The sequence below is a fragment of the Mus pahari genome, chromosome 4 (assembly GCF_900095145.1).
Source record: "Mus pahari chromosome 4, PAHARI_EIJ_v1.1, whole genome shotgun sequence".
NCBI classification, from domain to species: Eukaryota; Metazoa; Chordata; class Mammalia; order Rodentia; family Muridae; genus Mus; species Mus pahari.
Window position 1 is genome coordinate 28269912 of NC_034593.1, and position 26480 is coordinate 28296391.

General features: G+C 39.3%; 1 long non-coding RNA gene across 1 annotated transcript in view; it reads right to left on the minus strand.

Moving 5' to 3' along the window:
• The window catches only part of LOC110319775, a 52253-nt gene that overhangs the window by 13869 nt on the left and 11904 nt on the right, over positions 1 to 26480 (minus strand). The window contains exon 2 of the long non-coding RNA XR_002380426.1: positions 11346 to 11469. This is a non-coding gene — a long non-coding RNA (uncharacterized LOC110319775). The remainder of the gene's footprint in view (positions 1 to 11345; positions 11470 to 26480) is intronic.

Sequence of the window (26480 nt, forward strand, 5' to 3'; positions counted from 1 at the left end):
TTATAGGTAAATCTCCCTGACAACCACAGACACAAAAATTCTTCACAAAATACTTCTAAATCAAATGTAGGACACATCAAAGATATCCACTATGGTCAAGTCCAAGCTGTAAATCAAAAAACGTAATCTACTATATAAACAGTCTAAAGGACAGAAACCACATGATTGTCTCATTAGGTGCAAAACAACAACAAAAATTAAATTAAATTAAATTAAATTAAATTAAATTTAAAAAGGCCTTTGACAAAACCCAACATACCAAGGTTAGAAAGATGGCTCAGTAATTAAGAGCACTCACTGCTCTTCCAGAGGTCCTGAGTTCAATTCCCAGCCGCCACATGGTGGCTCACAACCATCTGTAATGGGATCCGATGCCCTCCTCTGGTGTGTCTGAAGACAGCTACAGAGTACTCATGTAAATAAAATAAATAAATCTTTAAAAAATCCTTCATGATAAAATTCTTGGTGAGTCTAGGAATACAAAAGATATCTGAACATAATCATATATGCAAAGAATTCATAAAGCTAAATGTCAAGAAAACAATTTTTAAAATGAGACATAGAATGAAACCGAGTTTCAAAAGATGAAATAGAAGTGTCTGACAAACATTTCTTCAATGTTCACATTCTTAGACATCAGAGAAATATAAGTGAAAACTACTTTAAGATTTCATCTTATTCAGGTCAGAACAGCCAAGTTTTTTTTTTAAGAACAAACAAACAAATAACAGCAGATGTTGTCATAGATGTTTGGAAAAATGAATACTTATTTGTTCCTAATAGAAACAAACTGGAGCAGCCACTCTGGAATCACTGTGGAGATTCCTCAAAAGGCTGGAAATAGATCAGCAGATCTACCACATAACTCAATTATTTCACTCCTGAAAATATACCCAAAGAATCCTATTTTTAATTATAAAGATAATTTATTATCCATATACATTGCTGCTCTATTCACAACAGCTAAAAAATGAAAGCAGCCTGAATATCTGTCAAATATGGGTAGATAATGAAAATGTAATACATTTATGCAATAAGATATGAGTCAGCGGACCTTGGGTGCAAACTCTGCACCCAGTCCCACAACACCCAGAAGAAGCTCCACTTCCAAGTGTTTAACACACACAGGATCCCAGGATCCCAGAGGTTTGGTCACAACAGGATTTCAGGGTCCCAGAGGCAGTTTGTCTCTAAGGAGCTGTGACACACCCAGGATCTCAAGATCCCAGGATCCCAGGATCACAGGATCACAGAATCACAGAATCACAGAATCACAGAATCACAGAAACAGCTGAACTCTGAAGAGTTCTAACACAACCAGGATCACAGGGAAGACAGGCTCCAGTCAGATACAGCGAGGGCAGGTAGCATTAGAGATAATCAGATGGCAGGAGACAAGCATAATAACATAAACAACAGAAACCAAGGTTTCTTGGCATCATCAGAATCCCATTCTCCTACCATAGCAAGTCCTGGATACTCCATCATACCGGAAAAGCATGATTTGGAATGAAGATCACTTCTCATGATGATGATACAGGGCTTGAAGAAGGACATAAATAACTCCCTTAAAGAAATAAATGAGAACACAGGTAAACAGATGGAAGCCCTTAGAGAGGAAACACAAAAGTCCCTTGAAGAATTATAGGAAAACACAAACAGGCAAAGGAAGTGAACAAAACCATCCAGGATTTAAAGATGGAAGTAGAAACAATAAAGAAATCACTAAGGGAGACAACTCTGGAAATAGAAAACCTAGGAAAGAGATCAAGAGTCAGATGCAAGCATCACCAACAGAATAGAAAAGATAGAAGAGAGAATCTCACATGCAGAAGATACCATAGAAAACATTGACACAACAGTGAAAGAAAACGCAAAAAGCAAAAAGCTCCTAGTCCAAAACATCCAGGAAATCCAGGACACAATGAGAAGACCAAACCTAAGGATAATAGGTATAGAAAAGAGTGAAGATTCCCAACTTAAAGGGCCAGTAAATATCTTCAACAAAAATGATAGAAGAAAACTTCCCTAACCTAAAGAAAGGGATGTCCATGAATGTACAAGAAGCCTACAGAACTCCAAATAGACTAGACCAGAAAAGAAATTCCTCCTGTCACATAATAATCAAAACACTAAATTCACTAGACAAAAAAAAATATTAAAAGCAGTAAGGGAAAAAGGTCAAGTAACATATAAAGGCAGACCTATCAATATTACACCAGACTTCTCACCAGAGACTATGAAAGCTAGATGATCCTGGGCAGATGTCATACAGACCCTAAGAGAACACAAATGCCACCCATGCTACTATAACCAGCAAAATTTTCAATTATCGTAGATGGAGAAAACTAGATATCCCATGACAAAACCAAATTTACACAATATCTTTCCATAAATCCAGCCCTACAAAGGATAATAGATGGAAAACACCAGCACAAGGAGGGAAACTACACCCTAGAAAAAGCAAGAACATAATTATTCAACAACTCCCAAAGAAGATAGCCACACAAACATAATTCCACCTCTAACAACAAAAATAACAGGAAGTAACAATCACTTTTCCTTAATATCTCTTAACATCATTGGACTCAATTCCCCAGTAAAAAGACATAGACTAAGAGACTGGATATGTAAACAGGACCCAGCATTTTGCTGCATACAGGAAGCGCACCTCAGTGACAAAGACAGACACTATCTCAGAGTAAAAGGTTTGAAAACAATTTTCCAAGCAAATGGTCCCAAGAAACAAGCTGGAGTAACCACTCTAATATCAAATAAAATCAACTTTCAACCAAAAGTTATCAAAAAAGATAAGGAAGGACCCTTGATACTTTCTGGAAAGAACTCTAGTAGATCAAGAAATTATAGCAAGAAGTCAGAAATGAGATTGTCTGGAATCTAGAAGCCTCTCTCCAACAAAGGAATAACCAAATAGTGAAGTGACAGTCTAAAATACAGGAGAAAAAAATCTCTGCTCTATGTAAAGTAAACACTGAATTAATATCTAAAATAATAAAGAACCCAAAATTAAATATTAAAAACCCAAATCATCTCATCAATAAAAATCTCCCAGACAAGTAGTTCTCAGAAGAATGATAAATTACTCAGCATAATGGAGGAGGGAGTGGTACACACCTGTAATCTCAGCACTTCGCAGGCAAAAGGCAGGTGGATCTCTGTGAGACTATGGACCAGCCTGCACTACAGAGTGAGTTCTAGACAGCCAAGGCTACACGGAGAAACCCTGTCTCGGGGGAATGGGAGGAGGTAGAAAAAGAAAACATGTTTTTACGTTTTTAGTCATCATAGAAAACCAATCAGAACTAAATTTATATTGCATCTTACCCCAGTCAGAAGGACTATTGTCAAATACACAAACAACAATACATGCTAAAGTTGATGCTGAGAAAAGGAATCCTGACATACTGCTGGTGGAAATGTAAATTGCAGTATTCATTATGCATGGAGGCTCCTAGAACTACCATATGATCCAGCTCTCCTACTTCTGGGAATAGACCTGAAGAGATCTAAATTAGTATACAACAGAAATACCCACACACCCATGTGTCCTAACGCACGATTCATAATAGCCACCATACATAGAAGCAGCCTGGATGCCCATCAATGGCTGGAGAAGAATGAACAAAGAAAACATGGCCTATATACATGGTAGAGTCTTATTTAGCTATAAGGAAGAAGGAAAATATGTCGTTCACAGGAAAATGAATAGCCGTGGAGATCAATGTGTTAAGCAAAATAATCTAGACTCACAAAGACAAATGTTGCAAGTGTCCTCTCATGTGGACAACAAGCGAGTGGAAGGAGGAACTGATGGGAGAGGGTAGAAATGATCAGGAAAGAGAAGAAACTAAGTGTTAGAAAAGTATAATGACATGCATGCACGAAAATGGAATTCATTAGCTTGTATACCAATTTTAAAATGAAGTAAAAAAGAAACCCTTCTATGGCCTCCAAGAAATACAACTGCTTAATGTCCATGGTAAAGATACAATAATGTTCAACTATTTCTATTTTAATTTTCATTCAAGTTGTTTATAGCCCATTGACACAAAGTAGTATTTCCATCATGTAGAGAGGTGGGGAAAAGAAACAGAGGCCTTGGTTACAAAGGGGATCCTTGGGGAGAAAGTTGGGGGAATGAAGTGGATTAAGACAGCAGGCACTACCTAGGGAAAACAGAGTATCATAGCTCAATGGAGGCCTAAGATGCCCAAAAGGCTGGTCACCAAATGGACCATGAACTCTCTTGTGCCACACAGGGAATTTCAGGTACAGAGTAACATGAAAAGGTCCCATTTTATTACTCATCCCCCACCTTCCCTCCACTGACTTTCCAACTCCCCTGACCACCTATTTCTTCTTCCCCCACTTGAACTAGCCCTCTCTGTAACACGGTGGGGACACATCAGGTTAAGTACCATGACAGCCAACTCCTACACAGGCTGCTTTGCTTGTATTATTTAATCTCCTGCTCCACACTTAGTCCTTAGTGGTCCTTCCATCACTGAATCCAGGCAACAAAGAACAGAAGGAGAGTGGCTCCAGCATTCTCTTCCCCTCTTCATCAGAACCCTGTGAGCATCTGACTATCCATTGCTCTGAAGTGATTCTGCCCCTTTCCCTGGACTGTTAGTTCCCAAAGGACAATTGCTGACGAGACCCAGGGGCCTTTAGCTTAGGGGACAGTAGTACGGATCTGAAGTGGGATTTTCTGCTATTTGTTTGCTGCGTGAACTTGTTAAGGCTGCTTAATTTTGTACACATCATCTTCTCTTTACCTAAAATGAAAATGAAGCCTGTTAGGATTATGAGAATTAAGGAGAAATGAAGGTTTAAAAAAAGATATGAAAGCCAGGCATGGTGGCGCACGCCTTTAATCCCAGCACTCGGGAGGCAGAGGCAGGTGGATTTCTGAGTTCGAGGCCAGCCTGGTCTATAAAGTGAGTTCCAGGACAGCCAGGGCCATACAGAGAAACCCTGTCTCGAAAAAAAAAAAAAAAGAAAGAAAGAAAAACAAACAACAACAACAACAACAACAAAAAGTTATGATTCACCTGTTAAGAAAAAAGAAATTATGAAATCCACAGGAGAAAGAATGGAAGTTGGGGCTGGAGAGATAGCCCAGTGGTTAAGAGCGCTCGCTGCTATACTCATACATGAGTGCATCTCTCGGTTCCCATCACTAATTAGTGAGGAGACTAACACAAGGTCAAAGTTCAGAGACTCGGAGACTGAAGAGTGCTTAGCTCTAGAAGGGATATCTTTATCACACTCTTCTTGCTGAGGCTCAGGGACCATTGCAAAAATAGGAGCTAATGGTTGTAAGAGCCCGAAGAGGTGGATGACTTCAAGGAAACCGTGTTTTCCAGACAAAGCAGGGCAGTTGTACGTGTGAACTCAGACAACTGTGGCAGCATGTATAGTATCTATCTGGCGTGGAGTGGGGGAAGGTGTGTGTGCACAACGTGCTACTCCTAGCTGAGGAGCTTTGGCCATTTGACTGCTGCTGGGTATCAGTCACCTTTACAGGTGTAAGGACCTAGAAGGGGGACCACACTCTAGGGCACCCAAGAGAAATGGGTAAACACAAATTGTATTTGATTTCTTCTTTTTTTTTTTAAGAAGCACTAATTCAGTGGTCAAAGAGGCAGAGGTAGAGATCTGGAAGAAATTGAGAGTGGTGTGAATATAATAAAAGTATATGAAATTTCCAAACAATAAACAGGTTACTTTTAAAATTCTTCTTTTCATTCTCCAACACACTTAGGGTTAGCATTTTTAAATTAAAATGTCTTATATATAATTTTGACTTTCTGATATTTATTTTAAAGGCAGGATTCTGACTATACTCACCCATGCTCCTGTAATCAATCCTAATGCCTATGAAATATATGTATGATCTATAGCTATATTGCACAAGTAATATTTAACAATAAATACTGCAAAGATCATCTGACTCGTCTGTTGTATTATTGGGGAGACGTAATCAAGACCTATCAGGATAGCTTCTCTTAGAACAGTTACCTCCTCATTTATTTTATGATTTTATTTTTCCTCACTGAACCTACAAATTAGTTTTTGCCTCAAGGACAATAGAAAGACTCTTATTCTGTTTTCCCTCTTCTAAGATGGCAGCAATAAAATAGATCTCCTCAGTTGAGCCTTTCTTCAAGCACACATCATGTGGAGACTCTGTTGATGCAGTGCTGGTAGGACAAGAAGTCTACCTTCTTGGCTACTTGGCTCCCCTCTGTTCCTAGAGAAGACACTGAGGAACTTGAGAGGCTGCTGGGAACTACTGGAGGCAGCACCACAGATCCAGACCAGAAATCAGAGGTGGTCTCACAGGATAATCCTCCATGCACATGTACTTCCTGACACACAACATTGTTATTTCTTTTAAAGTTAACTTTTATTCACCTGATGTAATTGTCATCATGGAAGCTTATCATTAAATAACTTTATCTTTCCTGCTACTTATGAATTCTGGCTGGCTGATTCAAATCAGCTGTTCTGGCTCAATAATCCTCTCCAAACAGACTGATTCAAACTGACTTCTCTTGGCTATTCATTGAATTGTTCTTGGAAAAACTGACTCTGAATTCCATGAATTGCACTTAACTACACCAAACTGCCAGAATGAAATGGAACTGCATGAAACTGTCCTGACAAAACAAAACTGCCTCTGCCTCTCTCTCTCTCTCTCTCTCTCTCTCTCTCTCTCTCTCTCGTTCTTTCTTATGCTGTTCTTTTAAGTAGCCTCTCTTTCTGGTTCTGTTCTCATGAGAGTGGGTCATATTCTATCTCTGACTCATTCTGTCAAATCTATCTCTGGTACATCACTTTGCCTGCCCCTCAATTAGATGTCACTTTCAAACTTGGCTGCTTCCTTCTACAAACTTGCATTGTTTTAGATAGAAGTTGTATGGTAAGATTGTGTCTATAGTCCTGCCAGAGGGATTAAAGGTATGTAGAATGTCTGAATTCCAGCCAAATTCCGCTGACCTAGGTCTTTGCATGTGAACCCTTGACAGAGCAGCCATGTGGCTGAATTAAAATTCCAATACAAATTCCATTTGGGCTTAGCATTGTATATATAATTCTGAGTTCCCAATTTTTATTTTAAAAGCACATATTTTAGCTGTACTCAACCCCCATCTTCATATGTCCTTAGTTTACTCTGGGTGGCAGTGACCCTCCCTCAATTCCTATTCCCTGCCCCTGTAAAATTCTCCCAAGTTAGTTGTCAGATTGCCTATAGTCACTTTTGTTTTATATTTTATGACTTTAAATTATTTTTTTCTACTTCTCCTTTTTAGAACTTAGCATGGTGACCACTGGCAAAGTAAGGATAGAGATAGTGTCAGCCATCTGGTTGAGCCTCAGTCCCTACATCTCTGTGCCTCTGCTTATCGTGGGAAGGTAACTCAGTGTGCTGAAACCTTACTTCTCAGTCCTTCTACCGCTAACATCTATTTTTAATACTTAGAATATACTCTCTGGTTAGATGTGGACTACCTGCTGCAGCCTCTATCAGTGAAATCTTGTCTTTAATATCATTAAGGAGAACTTTAAAATGCTATCCTGTATTTACATCATTTCTGCACTCTTCCCTGCCCCATAGTCCCCTACTTCTTTTCAAATTTGTGACACAACTTTCTTTAATTATTGTGGCTTTACATACACACACACACACACACACACACACACACACACACATCCATGGAGTGTAGCTCATATGTACATTTGCCAGGAATAACCACTTGAGAATGGATACTTTATCAGGAAAAACACCTGGTTTTTCTCATGCAAAGTAACCATTGATTGCCTATAGTTCCTTATCTAGAGGTGGAACTTTGTAAAACTTTCGCATCCACACTGGCACTTTTCAGGTCCTGTTTAGGTAGCGATGTTGGTGAGATTACATGGATACATTTAGTTACCAGAGTTTGCTAAAGTAGAAGCATTTTTTAAAATATCACTTTAAATGTTAAGCCCCTAGAAAGGCATATCTCAAGATAGACTTGATTTAGAATACCTAGGGACATGACTCTTGGCCACTGAGAAGTTAAAGCATAACATGAACAGAGAGAGGTAGGTGAATACCCAGCCTCTTCAAGACAGTCCTCCATACAGCTGATCTGGTAGTGAGCAGCTGATAAGCTTTGTGCCATAATTACCTACCATTCTAGAATTTTGCCTTGTTTTCCATTTATCTCCACAAAGTCATTGGAAAAGCACAAAGTAACTTTCTTCCTAGTGTCTGCTAATGTAGATCACACTCACAAAGATAGATGTTGACTACACAGACCAGAACAAGTGTATATACACTATTCTCTGGGATTGCTAAGAGAGCAAAGTTGGATTTTTCCACAATTCAAACTACCTATTAAACAAACAGATAAGCACGTTAACTACGCAGTCTTCTCTTGTTGTTGCAGAAGTTCCTGGTTCATGAGCTACAAGTGCCAGCTTTTTCTAGAGCTTATTAGAAAAGTGAACTCCCAGAGTGTCCCAGTCGTGCTGTGTTAGAAGAACAAAGAACATGAGTAGCTACTACAGGGACTACTTTTTTCTTTTCCCCACACATTTGTTTTAAGTAAGCTTGTTGTGTTCATAAATTTTATCTCAGTGATCCAGTCATGTAATCATCATATATTACTAGACACCTATTATGTGGCAAGTGACATGAGTGAAAAAAATTATCCTTTTGAATTTAAGAAAGGAAAGCAAGAAGAGAAAAATCTTAGTTTAAACTGAAGTCTTCTAAAGCTGGTATCTGCTCTTACAGAATAAATTTTATGTATCTTTGAATCAGACAGGCCTAGCAAATAACCTCCAGGTCATTCCAGGTTTTAGATTACTGCAAGATATGCAGATGAATGAAGAGGGAGAAATTTTCAAAGATTCTTAGCTCATATATGTCAAAGGTTTGGGGATTACTAAGCATAAATATGCTAATAAGCAATTCCCTAGAAATAAACAGGGCCAGATACAGATACCTCTTGGCATTCTCCTTCAAATTGACCTTTCAACATCATTGAAGTATAGCTGAAGCTGATCAATTTGAAAATGTGTATATACCCATAAGGTATTATCTCAGTCACAATACTTTGCTATTATCATCATCCCCAAATGTTTCAAGACCTCTAGTACCTTAATCCTTCTTCTTTCCAAACCCAGGGGACTATCTAGATTGATTTGCTGGCCCTCATTCTAGACTAACTGTGTCTATTCTAGTGTGTTGTGCAAATGAATCATATGCACGTGGTGTTGTTTGGGCCTGGATTCTATTACCCAGCATAATAATTTACAATTAAATTAAATTATATTTTACATATATTAATGTTTATCTCTTTTTATTTATGAATATATATACATACATATATATATATACATATTTATACCTTCGTAAGCATTTTAGAAAATTTTCAGTTTGCTGTTATTACAAATAAAGTTGCTACAAGCACTTATGTGCAAATTTTTAGGTGAGTGAATATCTTTGTTCTCTTAGGCAGAAGTCTAGAAGTAGAATTTCTGAGTAGTTTAGAATATATGTATAACTAAAAAACTATCTTCCAGTATTCCAATTGTTTAAACCATTTTACGTTCTGGCAACCTTAACAATCATTATTGTTTCACTTACTTCCCAAAGTTAGGTATAACCAAGATTTGTTGGACTTTTCCTTATATAGTGAGATGTATTTATTCAATTTTAACCACTCTAAGTTTATTCCATTGAGTTATTATATTATTTTAATTCCTTGGATTTGGGGCAATACAACTTGTATTGTTGTGCAAACTTGGATTATATAACAAATTACATATGTAACTGAAGAGTAAGAACCAGTGTGTTTTGTAAGTTATTACCACCAAAATGGTAAATCATTTCTTATTCGTTAGCTGTTTTTGATTTTCTTTTTCCATGAAGGTTGTTGAAAATAGTTAAATCAAAATGGTTGAAAATACAACTATTCAAAAGAAAATGCATAATAATAATTTTAAAATTATATATTTTCTTGCCATCAAATTGCAATTGTATTTGAAATGATAAGTGTCGAGTTGGTAAGGGTAGACGTGGTAAGATGGGTTAATTTATTACGTACAGAACATATCTTTCAGAAAACAATTTGGTTTCCACAGTATTTATTTTACATATTAATACTAGTTCTATAGTTGTAAAACTACACATAATCAAATATGCACAAGAATCTCAGCATTATTTATAATACTAAGAAACTGGAAATACACTACTATAACTTATTTCATATCAGTTCTCTTTTACTCTCAAAATATAATATTGACTAAACCAATTAAGATACATACAGATTATACTATCTCTAAGAAACTGTGTTTAGATATTATTCAGTTGTGTAGATAAGTACTGCTCACATAATGCTTAGTCTAGAGAGGGAGAGGAAATTACAATTTTCCAAAGGACAAGTGTAAATTAAAAATAAAGAAGGCAGCTTCTCTAATGGTGATCGTCTTACTTAGAGTGTATATTGCTGTGATGAAACACCATGACCAGAAACAATTTAGAAAGTAAAGGTTTTATTTAGCTTACAATGCCATATCACAGTCCTTCACTAAAGGAAGTTCAGGCAGGAATTCAAGTAGAAACCTGGGGACAGGAGCTGGTGCACAGGCCATAGAGAACTGCTGTTTACTGGATTGCTATATATGTTTTACTCAGCCTGCTTTTGGGATCACCAGTTCAAGAGTGGGACAGCCTACAGTGGGTTAGACCTTACCCCACCAATCACTAATTTAAAAATAAAATGCCTATAGGCCTTCTTACATCTGGCTCTTATGAAGATATTTTCTCAATTGAGGTACCCTCCCTTGAAATGACTCTAGCTTGTGTCAAGTTGACATAACAGTTGCCAGCACAATGGCTATGCAAGACACTGATCTGTGGGTATAGTCGAATATCATTAGTATTCATTATATTGCTGTATTTCATTAGCCAAACCAAAGTATTTGATTTTCCTCTAGGTCAACCTATCTCTGTACCAGGTTCTTGGCCACCTAAGCAGGATCAGATATGGGTTCCATCTCATGAAATGAGCCTTAAGTCCAAGCAGATAGTAACTGGTTTTTCCCACAACTTTGGACCACTACTGAATGATTAAATCATGTAGCTTTGCAACTGCTTGACCATTGTGACTGGAAGGATTTAGAGCTAGCTTGATGTTTTACCTTTCTCTTCTGATAGTATGCAGAGTATCTTCCAATACAACGAACACTAACTAGCCAATAGACTAGTTAGGCTTCTCTGTGTTCAGTGAGATTTGTAGGTAATCTAGGTAACAAGGTCTTACCATCAGTTTGTGAAGAGCAACCAATAGTCTTGTCAATGGCCTGAGTAGTTTGAGTTTCCATGGAGACCCTTTGGCCAACAACTCCATTGGCGTCTTGCTTAGCCATCATCAGAGAAGGTTCTATCTGCAATAGAGGGTAACAATTACAGAGACTCACAACAACCTGCAAAGACCAAGAGACCTTGGAACACCCAGTCCTAAATGGGACATCTCCATCAAGGCTCGGGGAAATTTGCAGAAGAGAAGACAGAAAGATACTAAGAGTAGGCAGGAATGGCAAACACCAAGGAAAGAAGGTCTTCCAGATACAACAGGATTAGTACATATATGAACTCACAGAGACTGTGCAAACATTCACAGACCCTGCATAGATCCAAGGCAGACAGGGGCATCCCAACACTGTGAGGAAGAAGCAGACATGAGCTCCCACCCCTACCTAGCAGTGACCTCCAATTGGCAATCACTTGCTAAGAAAAAATTAGCTTTACTTCCAATGAAGTCCCACTAGGTATAAAAATCCTCACTTAAGGGTAGGACCCATACCTAGCAGTTGATGCCGACTCAAAACAAACTCCATGGTATTTTTGAGATTTTGTTTGTTTGTTTCATAATGCTTTGTCCGGGCTTTTTCTACCTTAGTGATCATATGCTTACATATTATTGTTTCTGATTTTGTGTTCTTATGGTTTTTCTGTGTGTCTCTACATGTATATGTGTTTCTCCTGATTTTGCTTTTGGATTTTTGTCTTGATTCTTTCTGTTTTGTTTTGTTTTCTCATTGTTGTTGCTCTATTCTGGTCTGTTTGGTTGTGTTTTGGTTTGCTTTGGTTTGGTTTGGTTATTTGGTTTGCTTTGGTTTGCTTTGGTTTTGTTTTGTTTTGTTTGGTTTGGTTTTTGGTTTTTCACGACAGGTTTTTCTGTGTAGCCTTGGCCGTCCTGGAACTCACAGAAATCTACTTGCTTCTGCCTCCCAAGTGCTGGAATTAAAGGCATGCACCTGACTTTGTTTGGTTTTTATTTGTCTGTTGCCTAAAGAAGGAAGGAAGGCATGGAGTCAGGTGGTTGGGGAGGCAGGGAGGATCTCAAAAGAGATGAGCCAGGGGTACCTGTGATCAGACCCTTTCTTAGTCTAAATAGTTATTGATTTTCAAATGATTAACAGAGGATTTAATTCTGTAAGATGTCAGTTGCTACCCTTTAAGATCATAACCCTCACTTCTTTCCTTATATTTGAAGGGACATTCAAGGAGCTGAAGGGGGATGCAACCCTGTAGGAGGAACAACAATATGAACTAACCAGCACCCCCAGAGCTTGTGTCTCTAGCTGCATATGTAGCAGAAGATGGCCTAATCGGCCATCATTGGGAAGAGAGGCCCCTTGGTCTTGCAAACTTTATATGACCTAACACAGGGGAAGGCCTGAGCCAAATAGTGGGAGCGGGTGGGTAGGGGAGCAGGGGCGGGGGGAGGGTATGGGAAACTTTTGGGATAGCAATTGAAATGTAAATAAAGAAAATATCAAATAAAAAAAAAAGAAGAAGAAGAAGGGACATTCAAACCAAAAGTACTTTGCCTATTCCCAGCTGGTAGTCAAAATAATAACTGTAATTATTTGGGACACATTTTTGAGAAAGATGGTGAGAGTGAGAAGGAAGAGGAGTTGGAGGGCAGAGACTACCAAGGAAAGTCTCGATGCAATTTAGGCTCCTCTAAAAAAGATGTGTCTGCCGATACTTCCTCTTCAAATAATTGATGTGTTGGCAATGTCAGTGGAAAATGATATTAAAAACCACACCATCACTTTATTCTTGAGTCATTTCATAATTTTTTAACATCCATAAAGATATAAGTCTAACACCCTTTTTTTTTTAGCAATCAGGAGATGGAAGGTTTGGATGAAAGTTTGACAATGTTCTAATCTAATGAAATTTAACAAGAAAAAGTATCTATTGAAAGAGGAAGCACAATGACTAAACATGAACCCCGGCAAAATGTGGATGATAGGATGAAACTTCAGTTCAAAGATTTATGAATAAATTAGTGGTAATGGTAAACTTCCTTTTCCTATTTTACTTGCTAGAAACTACAACCCATCCTTCATATAGAAATAAGAAAAATATGTTAGATAAGATGTAGGCCCCATGAGTGGGGAATCTGCCAGAAGAGTCTCACATGCAGGTGGCTCTCCAAACACATATACTCCAAATCCATGTAAAGATGGAGTTTGGGACAATTCTGCCTCCAGAAAGTACCCTTTAATTGTAAATGAGATTCTACACTGAAATCAAACCTCTATTTGGGATGGTCTCAATGCTACAATACCACATTCTTGCTGTGCAAAAACCAAGTTGTTTTTACTCCATACTTGTTAGAGATTGGTTCTAATGCTTTGTCTTAATTCAGCTCCCAGAATCACATGGGAATCTATGAGTTCAGATGCTAAAGGAGGCCTGCCCCTATTTGGCTTTGATTGGGAAATAAAGTTGCCAACAGCCAGTGGCTGGGCAGGGTGAAAGAGGCAGGGCTTTTAAACTGTGAAGGCAAGGAACCCAGGGTGGCGAGGAAGAGAATCACCAGGATCAAGAAGCAAAGAGATTAGACATAGGATCTGCAGGAAAGAAAACAACCAGCCATGTAAGAATTCAGGAAAGTAACCCTAGGGGCCACTCCCCCAATTGGGTCTGGGGTAACAGAGATGAAATGTTGATTTAGCAAGTTGACTCAGAAAAGTTGGATGGAAGAATGTATGCTAGCCACAGGGAGGATTAGAAATGCTCAACCATTGAGCTAGTCAAGGCTTATTAAAATTAGCCGGGGTGTGTGTGTGTGTGTGTGTGTGTGTGTGTGTGAGAGAGAGAGAGAGAGAGAGAGAGAGAGAGAGAGAGAGAGAGAGAGAGAGAGATTTGAGAATTCAGAGAGCTCTTGAGTGGGTGCAGTGAGTGCATGACCCACCAGGAGCCAAAGCAATTTAATAAATTCACTGCTTCACATACTTAGGAACAAAGCTTTCTCTTTAGAAAGAATATAGAGCAATGTGGGAAAGTCACATGTAAATGGGCAATTACATAAACCTAGAACATTCTTCACAACTGAAATTAGCACCAAATAGTCAGCCTATAAGTTAATGGATCCCAAACCAAGCAAAGTTAAAAAATCATCATATTCCATCAGTGCTGCTAATTTACATTAAATAGGTTTCATACTTTTGTTCAGATTTCATATACAGTTAAGTTCCTATTTTTTGTTAGATGGTCATGGTTTGTGCCTACTTTTCGAAAAGTTGTCAAAATCAAAATGGAGTTGCTCTGGTTAAATCTGGCTGGACAGAGACAGGTCATGGAAGGAGGGCCCTCACTCAGAGTCTGTAACAGAAATTTACCCATGGTTATAGGGGCAGCAGACTTTATAGACATTTATAGGCATTTATATCACACAGTCTCCACTAATGAACTGGCATCACCTCCAACAGACCCTGTAAGCAGAGCTTTCTTTGCCTCACAGCAGCTTACATAACCCTCTTAAGTTTGCTTCTAGAAACCCAACTTCCTTCTGTAAGTCTGCAGGCTTGCTATGGCATAGACTTCCATGTTCTGCCTTTCTCAAATCAAATCTTGCCTTTGTAAAGCCTATTTCTCTTGGTTTCATTTAAAGTTGGCTCATATATATTTTAATAATGTTTAAAAAAAACCTCTCTGTGTTTCTAAAGAAATGTACAGAAGGAGTAGGAAGCCCTGTAACACCAAGGCTGCTTCATAAAGTCTCAAAATATATTTTTCATGTACCTGAAGTTATTCATAATGTGCATTGATGTATGTGTAGATACACACATAAGTACATACATACACACACTCACATGTATGATATATATATCACATGTATGATATATATATATATATATATCTTAAATGAATTTAAGCCACTCAGGCTGACAATGCTCCCCACAAAACCCATAAATTAACATAAACCCTAGTTATTCCAGGCATAACAAACCCTTCAAAGTGTTGGTCAAAGTAATTCAATTAACTCCCAATACAACATTGATTAATGATGTATACCTGGTTGCCACTCAGAGGTTGAAGGTGGGCTCCCATTGTTAAACAAACCACACTTAAGATACACAACTTAGATAACTCGAGTTGGATCTGCTCTAAAAGCCTCATTCCTGTGGTCTAGCTTCCAAAGTGCCAGAAATTACTATGCACACTCCTGAGGGAGGGAAGTAATTAAAGTCCTACACAGCTACAGCACCTACAATTACAAGCATGATATCTGTAAAGGGGCCAGAAGTGGCATTTATGTGATGGTGACAGCCAACAACTGTCTAATTGGACTTAAGGTGCATTCAACAGAAGGGAAAGCATGCCTCATGCCAGAAACCTAACCAACTTCCTAGGACTCATGAGGTCATGGACCTCCTTAGAAAAGAATCTACTAGTGTCAATTTTCTAGACCAGCATAATTCCTCACTACATTCTAAATCTTACCCTTATTCCATCAGACAAGCTTAGCTACCACATCCCATTAATGAAGTCTCTCTTTACAGTAAATGGAGACCAACATATAAAACCATAACTGGATACAATTAGAGGGAGATCAATTGTCCATGGGAGCCCCAACACATGCATCTACATTATAGTTCCTATATCTAAATCTCAGGGAATAACATGAAAGAAATGGGGGAGATTATAAGACCTAGAATAACAGGACATGGCTGCATAAACAAGACCAGAACCATGGTAACATCAGTGCACATGTCAACATGGATGGAGAAAATTTCCCAAGGTACCACACCTAAACAAAAAAACTATAGGCATCTATTGACTGATAGGAGAAGGAAAATTACCCTCTCCTAGGAATGAGCCCTTTTATTGGTTGTCCAATGAAAAGTAGTCAGCCTCGAAACCAGATACACACAAACAACAAAAGAAACTAAACAGGCTACAATTGGATTTATGTGTGCTCATATAGAAACATACATATGTATGTAACAAATATAATCAAAGAGTATTCGATTGCAGAATAGAGAGTAGAGGCCATGAGAGGGGTTTGAGAAAGGCTAGCCGGAAAGGGCTGGAGGAAGGAAAGGGAAGGGGAAGTGATATAATTCTATTTCAATTAAAAATAATTTTTGTTAAGAAAGAACATAGGCATTCTTAATGGCTTGACTTTTCATTTGGTTTTTCATACATATCTACCGGGAAGATCTGCCACCTTCCATAGTTGTTTACCAGAGCAGCTGCCACAGTCTCATACTTTGTAAGAATAGGCTTTAGGTTACCCAACCATCTCTATAAACCTGGCTGAAATGCTTCCTTTCTATCTCAGAAATCAACTTGCAGTGGATGTGTGACTGCTAGCCTCATGGGACCATCAGCCAGCCCTTCCTTAACACATATCCTAGCTTGGTTCCACTTGCAGTGATAGAACACCATGACCAAAAACAACATGGGAAGGAAGGTGTTATTTGGCTTAGAGTTCATCATGTAGGGAAGTTGGGGCAGGAATTCTAGCAGAGCAGAAACCTGGAAGCAGGAACTAAAGCAGAAAAATAAAAGAACACTGCTTATTCTCAATGCTTGCTCAGTCTGATGTTTTATGTCATGCAAGAATACCTGTCCAGGGGTGGCACCTCCCCCAATGGTCTAGGCCCTCCCATATCAACCAGTAATAAAGGAAATACCCCCCCCATCAACTTGTATATAGGCAATCTGATGATGGCATCGTCTCAATTGAGGTTCCCTCTCCCCAAATGGCCCTACCTTGTGTTGAAAAAGAAATAAAACAAAAAACAAACAACAACAACCTACAGTACAGGCTGACAAGCTTCTATGAATGCATCTAAATCAAGAGCTCTGCAAAGCCAACCAAACTTCCCTGCTGCCACCCCAAGCAGCCACGGCCATTCAGCCAAATTAGAATTAAAAATAAAGACTTCTTCCCATACTCACTGCAATAGTCTGACTGGATTCATGAGCGCCTACCAGTTCCCTGCAGAAATGGTTCAACTACTCATAGTCCTTCTCCAGATAAAAACCAGTGTCTGGAGCTTATGCCAAAGATATAAATTGTGGTGCAGATGCCTGTGCATTATTGCTCAAGGTGCAGACCTTTTAGGCAACAGTTACAATGGGGCTAGAGGAAGAATGACGACAATATACAGAGCTGAACAAATCCCCAAGCAAGAAAGTATGGTGTGATCTTTGCAAAGTCAATTGATTTAAAAGATGAATGTAAAACTATTAGAGCTAACTGGTTCAACCCATTACCAATAAAACAAATGAAGAGGCTGGGATAGCACTACCACTGCTACTGTTTTGGCATGCTGTAAACCCAAGTGGGGCTGTGAGAGGATCAGCAAAGATGTTAATACACTGGAAACCAGGTGAGGTATACTGTTGCTGGTGGTGTTGTAATTGCTGAACTGAAAAATCAGTCCAAACCTGTGACAACCCTTGAAGAAATTGCTCAAATTGCTAAAGTTTCTGCACATGACGACAAAACAAAATATGGAAATACTATTCCTGGTGCAGAGGAAAGGGTTGGAAGAAACAATGTCACAGTGAAATGTGACATTAGTTCCCTCAACTAAAGAATGGGCAAAGAAAATGTGGTTCATTTACACAATGGAATACTATTCAGCTATTGAAAACAAGGACATCATGAATTTTGCAGGCAAATAGAACTAGAAATTATCATCCTAAGTGAGGCAACTCAGACCCAGACCCATATCGGGCATGCATGATATGTACTCACTGATGCGTGGACATTAGCTATAGAGTACAGTATAACCATGCTACAACCCAAAAATACAAAAAACAAAAAAGCAAACAAACAAACAAAAAAAAAACCAAATAACAAGGAAGGACCAAGGGAAGATGCTTGAATCTTTCTCAGAAGGGGAAATAAAATAGATATCAGTGGTGGATAGAGGGAACTGGGTGGGAGAGGGGATGGGGAGGGGATGAGGCAAGTGGAGAGGGGCAGAATCAGGTACAAAGAGAGAAGTGTTGTGGTAAATCTCCAACCGAAATAAGTCCAGGCAATGAAAACACAACTCAATTAATATGAATACATGCTGTGTGCCTAAATTGGGCAGATCTACCACTACACTGCCATCTTCCCCATATAAGAGACCCCTTATAACTTTCGGTTTCTCCAGGCCAGGTGCTTCTACTCCACTTTCCTTCTTCCTCCTCTTCTGTTGTCCCCTCTCTCTTTCTCTCCTAAAACCTTCAGCTCCACCTTCCCCTCTTTCTCTGCCCAATCACTGACTCTAGCCTTTATTTATAAATTAAGGTGGGAAGGTTTACAAGGAAATTACCTGAGTGCTGACTCATTCTTTGATCCTAACCCCTCACAGTAGAATAGAATTAACATCAAATACAATTAACCCCAGAGCTATCTGCAACAGGGAAGAGAGATAGAAAATTGGAAGGGGGAGGAGGGGATATCTCTAGGACGTGCCAAAGACCTGGGACAGAGGGAAGGCCCCAGGTATTCTATGGGAGTGACTCTACCTGAAACTCCAAACAGAGGGGTATATGGAGCCCAACGAGGCTACCTCCTGCAGCCAGGCAGGACTCTGAGTAGAGGAATAAGGAGAGCAACCTACCCACAAATTTCCACCCAAAATGTGTCTTGCCTACAAGATATGCACGGACAAAGATGAGTAGAGAAGGAAGGAATGGCCAACCAATGATTGGCCCAAATCAAGACCCATCCCATTGACAAGAATCAATCTCTGATATTATTAATTAGACTCTGTTACACTTGCAGACTGGATCCTAGCATAACTGTCCTCTGAGAGACTCAACCAGCAGCCAACCGAACCGGATGCTGAGACCCGCAGCCAAACATTAATTGGAATTTGTTAAGTTTTGGGGAAGGACTGAGAAACCCAAAGAAGGTAGAGATTCCTCAGAAAAACCAACATCATCAATTAACCTGGACCTTTAGGGGCTCCCAGAGGGTAAACCACCAACAAAATACTGAGCATGGGCTGAACCTAGTCCCCACACACATTTACAGCAGATGTGCAGCTTGGTCTCCATGTGGGTCCCCAACAACTAGAGCGGGGACTTACCCTGACTCTGCTGCCTGCTTGTGGATCCTGTTCCCCTAACTGGGTCACCTTGTCTGAGAGAGGATGAGCCTAGTCCTGCAGAGACTTAATGTGCAAGGGTGGGGTGATACTGAGTGGAGGCCTCCCCCTTCCCAGAGGTGCAGGGGAGAGGATAATGAGGGGAAGATCTGTGTGAGATAGGAGCTGGAGGAAGGGGCAGGTATGGGGGTGTAAAGTGAATAAATAGATAAGTTGATGGGGGGGAAAGGGTGTTAATGGAGAAGCTCTAAGTACACTGGTTTTAAATAGGCTAAAAACTGGTTTTTCAGGAGGGTTCTCTGGTCAGTTTTGGTGCAGCCCATCCTTGGATTCATTAAAGATTCAGATCAGAAATCTGAAACTTTTTAAAATGTTTGAAAATTATTCAAAGAGCACTCAAATCCCTGCAATGACTAAGACTAGGTGTTGAAGGATCTTGATAGCTGAGAAAATTCTACAGAGTTCCTATTAAGATGATTACAATGTTATGCTTAGTGATTTTGTGATCATGGTGGAAAAGGAAATCTTTATCTAACAAAGGCTGTAAAAACATGCTTAACTAGATGCTACTGGGTTTACTAGATTCACTATAATAGAAATTATAACCATAGGACCTCCTGAAGAAGAAACAGAACGAAGAATGGACTCAATAGGAGTCACCAGTAACTTGAGAAAAGTCAGTTGAAGAAACTGGCTGAAGAAAAGGCTGGCAGGTCTCTATAACTATCAGTTATCAGTTCCAGTAGACAATATATAACTGTCAGTCCATACCTACTTTGCCTTTTTGAATACAGACATTTGTACGTTCCTGATACTGGGTGCTAGAAGCATGGACCAGTGTCCTCCTTTCTGCTTACATCACTGAGGCATCTTTACTACTATCTGCTCTGTTACAGTCGGGATTTTGGTGCGTGTGCTCACCGGGTGAGTTCAGAAGTAGTCTTTCTAGGGGGAGTAAGAGTAATTGTGCACAGAGAAGTCTGCAATTATGTGGCAATCTTTGTGTAATAAATTTTTGTCTAAAGTTAAAATCATAAAGATTTCTAAGAAAGTTTTTAATGATGATAAAAGCAATAGATTAGTCCCACACAAATAAATAAACCTAGAAGAATGTGCATTTATAATAATAAAAGTGAGACAGTGTTTTGGGAAACTAGTTAGCCACTGCTCATGGGTAGGTTAGAAGTTAATTCATTCCTTTTTATAAGGCTATACAAAAAAATACTCAGACTCCCCCGGAACAGACATCACTCAAAGCCGCTTTCCGGTAAAGCCCTATCTCCTGTTTGTTTTTTATTAAGACCATATTACAAATTAATAACATATTACCCAAATTGTGTGGCCAGTCCTTTTTAATGATAATCTTGTTTTTATTGCTTTAAAAGGGTCTGTTCAGATAGCTCAGAGGATAAGAAAGCTTGCTGAAAAGCCTGGTGTCTTCTGTCCTAGTTAGGGTTTCTATGGTTGTGATAAAATACCATGACCAAAGCAACTTGGGGAAGGAAGTGTTTATTTCAGCTGATACTTCCAGGTAATAATCCACCACCAAGTCAGGGCAGACACACAAACAGGCTAGGAACTTAGAGGCAGGAGCTGATTCAGAGGCCATGGAGGGCTGCTGCTTACTGACTTTAGAACCCAAGACCACCAGCCTAGGGATGGCACCCACAATGGGCTGGCCCTGCCCCATTAGACACTAATTAAGAAAATGCTTTATAGGCCTGCCGCCTCTCAAATGACTTCAGCTTGTGTCAAATTATTTGAGTTTCCACGGAGACCCTTTGACCAACACAGTTGGTGACTTGCTTAGCCTTCATTAACTATACAGCACAGTTATGATTAGGTGCTATTAGTATCTTCACTTTAGAGGAGAAGAGAAGCTAAAATAGGTGGATATCTTTCTCAAGCTCCTAAATAGCAATGCTGGGGTCTGAACTCATATGGAAGGAGACTATCATGGTTACATTACTCCACAAAGGCCAGTTAAAGTGTTTGAAGGCTGGGGAGATGGGGATATTTTGAGCACCTAAGAGCCATAAGTCAATGCTCTGTTAAAGCAAATATTAACCATATTTAAGTTGGTCGCCTAAATTTTATTTATTGTCAAAAGCATAAATATTAAAGATACTTTTTCCTGTTGACAGCATCTCTTCCCAATCTTATCTGGAGCCCTTGCTAACAGCCAGCATCATGGTCCATTTTACACTAGGAACAGAAAAGCCATTACTGCTTTTGTAAGTGTGAAGTTCTCTAGCTAGCTCCTCAGACTTGAGCATGGGACTTACCCCTCAAGTCGGAACCACCTAGAGTCTGTGGGACGCTTTCCTGCCTGTTGGTTCAACAACAGAAGGGAGTTGCTGATCCTCAGTTCTAGTTTGGCCCAAGTGGTTACAGACTTAGCCAGGACCACTTTATCATCATTTTTTTTGCTTTGCTTAATAATTAAATTTATATTTTATGGATATCACTGTAACCTGCACGGCAGGGAAATTTTTTCTTTTCTTTCAAAATAGTTTCATATATCCAAAGAAAAATAACTAATCATCTATTGCATATCAACCACTCTAGCATCTCAAAACCCTGATACTCATTTTGCAAATGTTCTATATGAAAGACATCCAAAGAAAATCTGGAAGTGTTTCCAAGTCCTATAGAACTTGGAGCTGATCACAGGAACTGATAACAGCCACGAGGAACACATCCTACTTTAACCTCATCCCAAATGTCTGTCTGCAGCATAGTTTATAAGTTCATCCACACTCAAAGAAGAGAAAAATCATGCCTAGTACTGGAAACCTGGCTAATTACCCAGAGCTAGTGACGTTATGAATCAGAGAAGAACCTACAACAGTCACTTCACTCAACCAGCACAATCTCTGACTATACTCTAAATATTTGTCCTTCTACTCCAGGAAAGTGTAGTGTTCAGCCCTCATCAAGGAAACTCCTCTTTGCAACAGATACAGGCCTCTACAGAAAACCAGAACCAATCACAATGTAGAGCTGTAGAGCCCAGTCCTAAACGATACATCTTCCAAGACAAGTTCTACACCCAAGGCTTAGGGATCATTTCAGGAGCGAGGGCAGAAACACTGTAAGAGTCAGACAACCAGAAGTTTGCTGTGAAACTTGTAACTCCTAGTAAGGTCAGAAGCTACACCCATAAAGTGTCACCAACATAAGAGCCTAAATGCAAGCTGAACAAGACCAAGAGCAATAGACATGCCAAAGTGGATGGCAGAAAGACCACGAGGCCTCAACCATGCACAAAGAAGTACATGTATCTAATCTGAGATGAGAAGAAATAGACTTCCTCAAGGAAGATCATTCATACCAACTGGTTGTCCAAAACCAAATTGTCAGCCCTGAAAGTACAAATAAAAGTAACATTATACAGGCTGAGCAGGTCGTTTTCATGTATACGTGTGTGTGTGTGTGTGTGTGTGTGTGTGTGTGTGTGTGTGTGTGTGTGTGTGTAATAACACATGTAAGTACATAAATATATGCATGTAATGACAATTAAGGGAAAAAAGAGGCTGTGAATTTGAAAGGGAGCAAGAAGAAATATATGAAAGCATTTGACAGGAGAAGGGAGAGGATAGTGTAGGTATATTATAATCTCCAAAGATAAATGAATAGAAATTAATATGTTTATGGTAATGGCTACATATGAAGGGTTAGTGACCCAAAAGTCCCCGGTGGAATGAGAAACTAGTCAGAAAAGTTGACGTGACTGATAACACTTGTGGGATGCTGTTAGGATCCAGGAAACTTCTGATACTGAGATCAACATGCAACCTCCAATGGTACCTGCCACTTGGAGACTGTATAGGAACTCACCTGCAAATGGAATCTTTCATCCTTCAAATTCTCTTTTCAGCTTTCTAAACCCTCAAGAGCCTGTAGCACAGTGCACAGACTCCACACCAAGGAGAGACTACTGCCCTTTAATTTTCTGATTAAAGGACAATTCTGCTTCTATAGAGATTGGTCTCCTCTTTATTTACGTGTTGTCTCAATTAATCTAACATTATATCCTTTAAATTCTTAGGGGCATCCTAAAAAAAAAATAAAACAAAAGACAATAAAGTGTGTATCAGTGTCTGATTCTAGTCCTGATAATATGATAAGCCTCCCACCTGAGTTTCTTTTAGATAATCCATAGCCACTGATTACTACCACAAGAGTGGGTGGAGCTGAGTGGATGACTGGGGTATTGGAGGACAGTGCCACATGTTCACTAGCATGGCACTAGTAGAAACTTGTAGACCAAGCACTACAGTAGAGATTTCATGGTGGGTGAGCATCTTTCCCCAAGTGGCCTTCCAAGTGCTGGTAAATGCTCCAGTTACTATTATCTGAGAATTGTGCAAAAAGTGAAAGACTTTGGGCTCTGCCCTGGGTGGAGACAGAAATTCCAGCTGGAAGGACTGCATTCATGGAAGGATAGGACCTTCTTTGGGGCAGCCTGGAAACAAGCTGACTTTTATGAGGAAGAGGAGGAGACAAAGGAAGAAGGACAAGAAGGAAGGAGGAGAAGGAGAAAGGTAAGGAGGAAGAAGAGAAGGAGGGGAGAAAAAGGAGGAGGAAAAGAAGCAGAACAAGAAGAGGAAGAGGAGGAAGAGGAAGAGGGGAAGTAAGAGGAAGAGGGAAAGTAAGAGGAAGAGGAGGAGGAGGAGGAGGAGGAGGAGAAGGAGGAAGAGGAGGAGAAGGAGAACAAGGAGGAGGAGGAGGAGGAGGAGAAGGAGGAAGAGGAGGAGAAGGAGAACAAGGAGGAGGAGGAGGGTAATAGCAGTATAGCCACAATGCACCTAAGACAGGAGAGAGCCAGAGGTTTCAGGAAGAAAGCAATGGGGTCCTTCTTCATGAACAAGGCTTATTCTGAGGAGGAGTCTGAGAGCTTGTGTACCACAGACTGGATTGGAAAGGAATGCCAGACTTCACAGTCAGTGACTACAAATAGCACAGAAGGTCAGGAAAGGACACCAAAAGACAGCAAGGTTAGACTAATGTTGAGTCTGGCAGTAAGAAAATTTCTCAGGAAGAGCTCTCTTAAAATCACCTCACTGCTCACCAGTCCTCAGATTCTGCGAAACTGATGAATACATTTTGCTCAGAGAAAAATCCATTAATATTATTCTATTTTTAATTCTTTCCATCAATTTCTAGGCTGTCTGTGGTCAGTACCTTTCAAATGGTTCTATGGATGACTACTTTGGGTCAAACACAGAGACCATCATTAAAATGGATAGAAAGCAGATTAACAAACTTCTGCTAGGGATTCTCTGAAACACAGATTCCAGGATCATCTGGCCCTCCACATTTCACATGTGAAGCACTAAGGTACAAGGAAGTTGCAGGACCTCTTTCAAAGAACACAACTAGCTAGAACAGGGCCCTCTGTTGTGAATTCACTCTGTTTTAATTTCTTTTCTGTGTGTTAGGTTCTACTGTAATACATTATTTAATTATGTTTTCCTGTACAGTTCAAGACTTCATGAGCTAGTATTGTCAGCTTGTTTACTAAACTTGTCTTACATGTTAGACTTCTGAATGTTACTTATCAGTCCTAAAAAAAAAAACAAAAACTATATTATACAATGAATGTATATCTATGAAGTCATATGGCTCAAAAGTTGTTACACATACTTGATTATATATGATAATCACTGCTAATGACTCGTGACAGTATTATAGACATATTGACAGTGAGATTGCTTATAAAGTAAAAATTACTTGCCATCAAATCTTAGGACCTACATGATGGAAAGAGAAACAGTTGCTACAAATTGACCTCTGACCTTTATATTCCCATTAATATACACACACATGGAAATAAAGAAATAAATTTACAACAAAACTTTTAAAAATCTTTTAAAAGTACCCTATTGATAGGGATATAAAATTTGATAGCATGCAGAATACTTGAGAAGTTCATATTAAAATATCATTGGGATATAAAAATGAACAAAGTTGACAAAAGTAGGCATCCCAGCTCAGCTACTAATTAATGCTGGAACTTCAGTCAGCTCGCTTAACCTTCTTGTGACCTAGATTCAACATTCATTTTTCTAAAAAATTAAAAAGAAGTTGAAACTGCTGAAATTAAATAGCATAACTGATCCCTATACATAAAAGAAAGCTCTCTCGGCCATCATTGGGAGGAGAGGCCCTTGGTCTTGCAAAGATCATATGCCCCAATACAGGGGAATACCAGAGCCAGGAAGCGGGAGTGGGTGTGTTGGAGAGCAGGGTGGGGGGAGGGTATAAAGGACCTTTGGGATACCATTTGAATTGTAAATGAAGAAAATATCTAATAAAAATTTGAAAAAAAATAAAAACAAATAAAAGAAAGCTCTCAAGCTCTACACAAACTACTCCAATTGTTGATAATAATAGAACATAAGAATGGCTTGTGGGCAGAAAAGTATGTGATAATAGCAACAATAACCTTATAAAATGTCTTCCTAAGAACCACGTATGAACTGTGGAGAATTTAACACTGAGGCTACATGGGGTAAACAATGTCTAACCATCATCTTCCTGATGAAGAAACTGAGGTACATAGAGCTGTATAAATTTACAAATTTAGGGCCTATGACACCATTCACTGGTTAAGAGCACTGGCTGCTCTTGCAGAAAACCAGAGTTCTATTTCCAGTATCTATGTGACAGTTCACAAACACCCATAACCCCAGATGCAGGGGATCTGGGGCTCTCTTCCGGCCTTCAAAGGCATTATATGCATGCGGTACACCTAAAGACAACTAGGTACACACATATACACATAAATAAATATAAATAAATGTTTAAACTTATCAATGTCACACATACAATGAGTGGCAAACCCAAGGTTTTAATTCAGACTGGCTCCAGATAATAGATTGAAAATACCATGTGTCTACTGGACCTTTGGTGACAAATTCTCTGCAGGGTGACTTAGTGATGGTGGTCAAACGATGTCTTCAGATAAAGCAGAAAATTGTGTCTACATCGTGTGGATACTTCATTCCTCCTTAGAATAAGGAACAAAA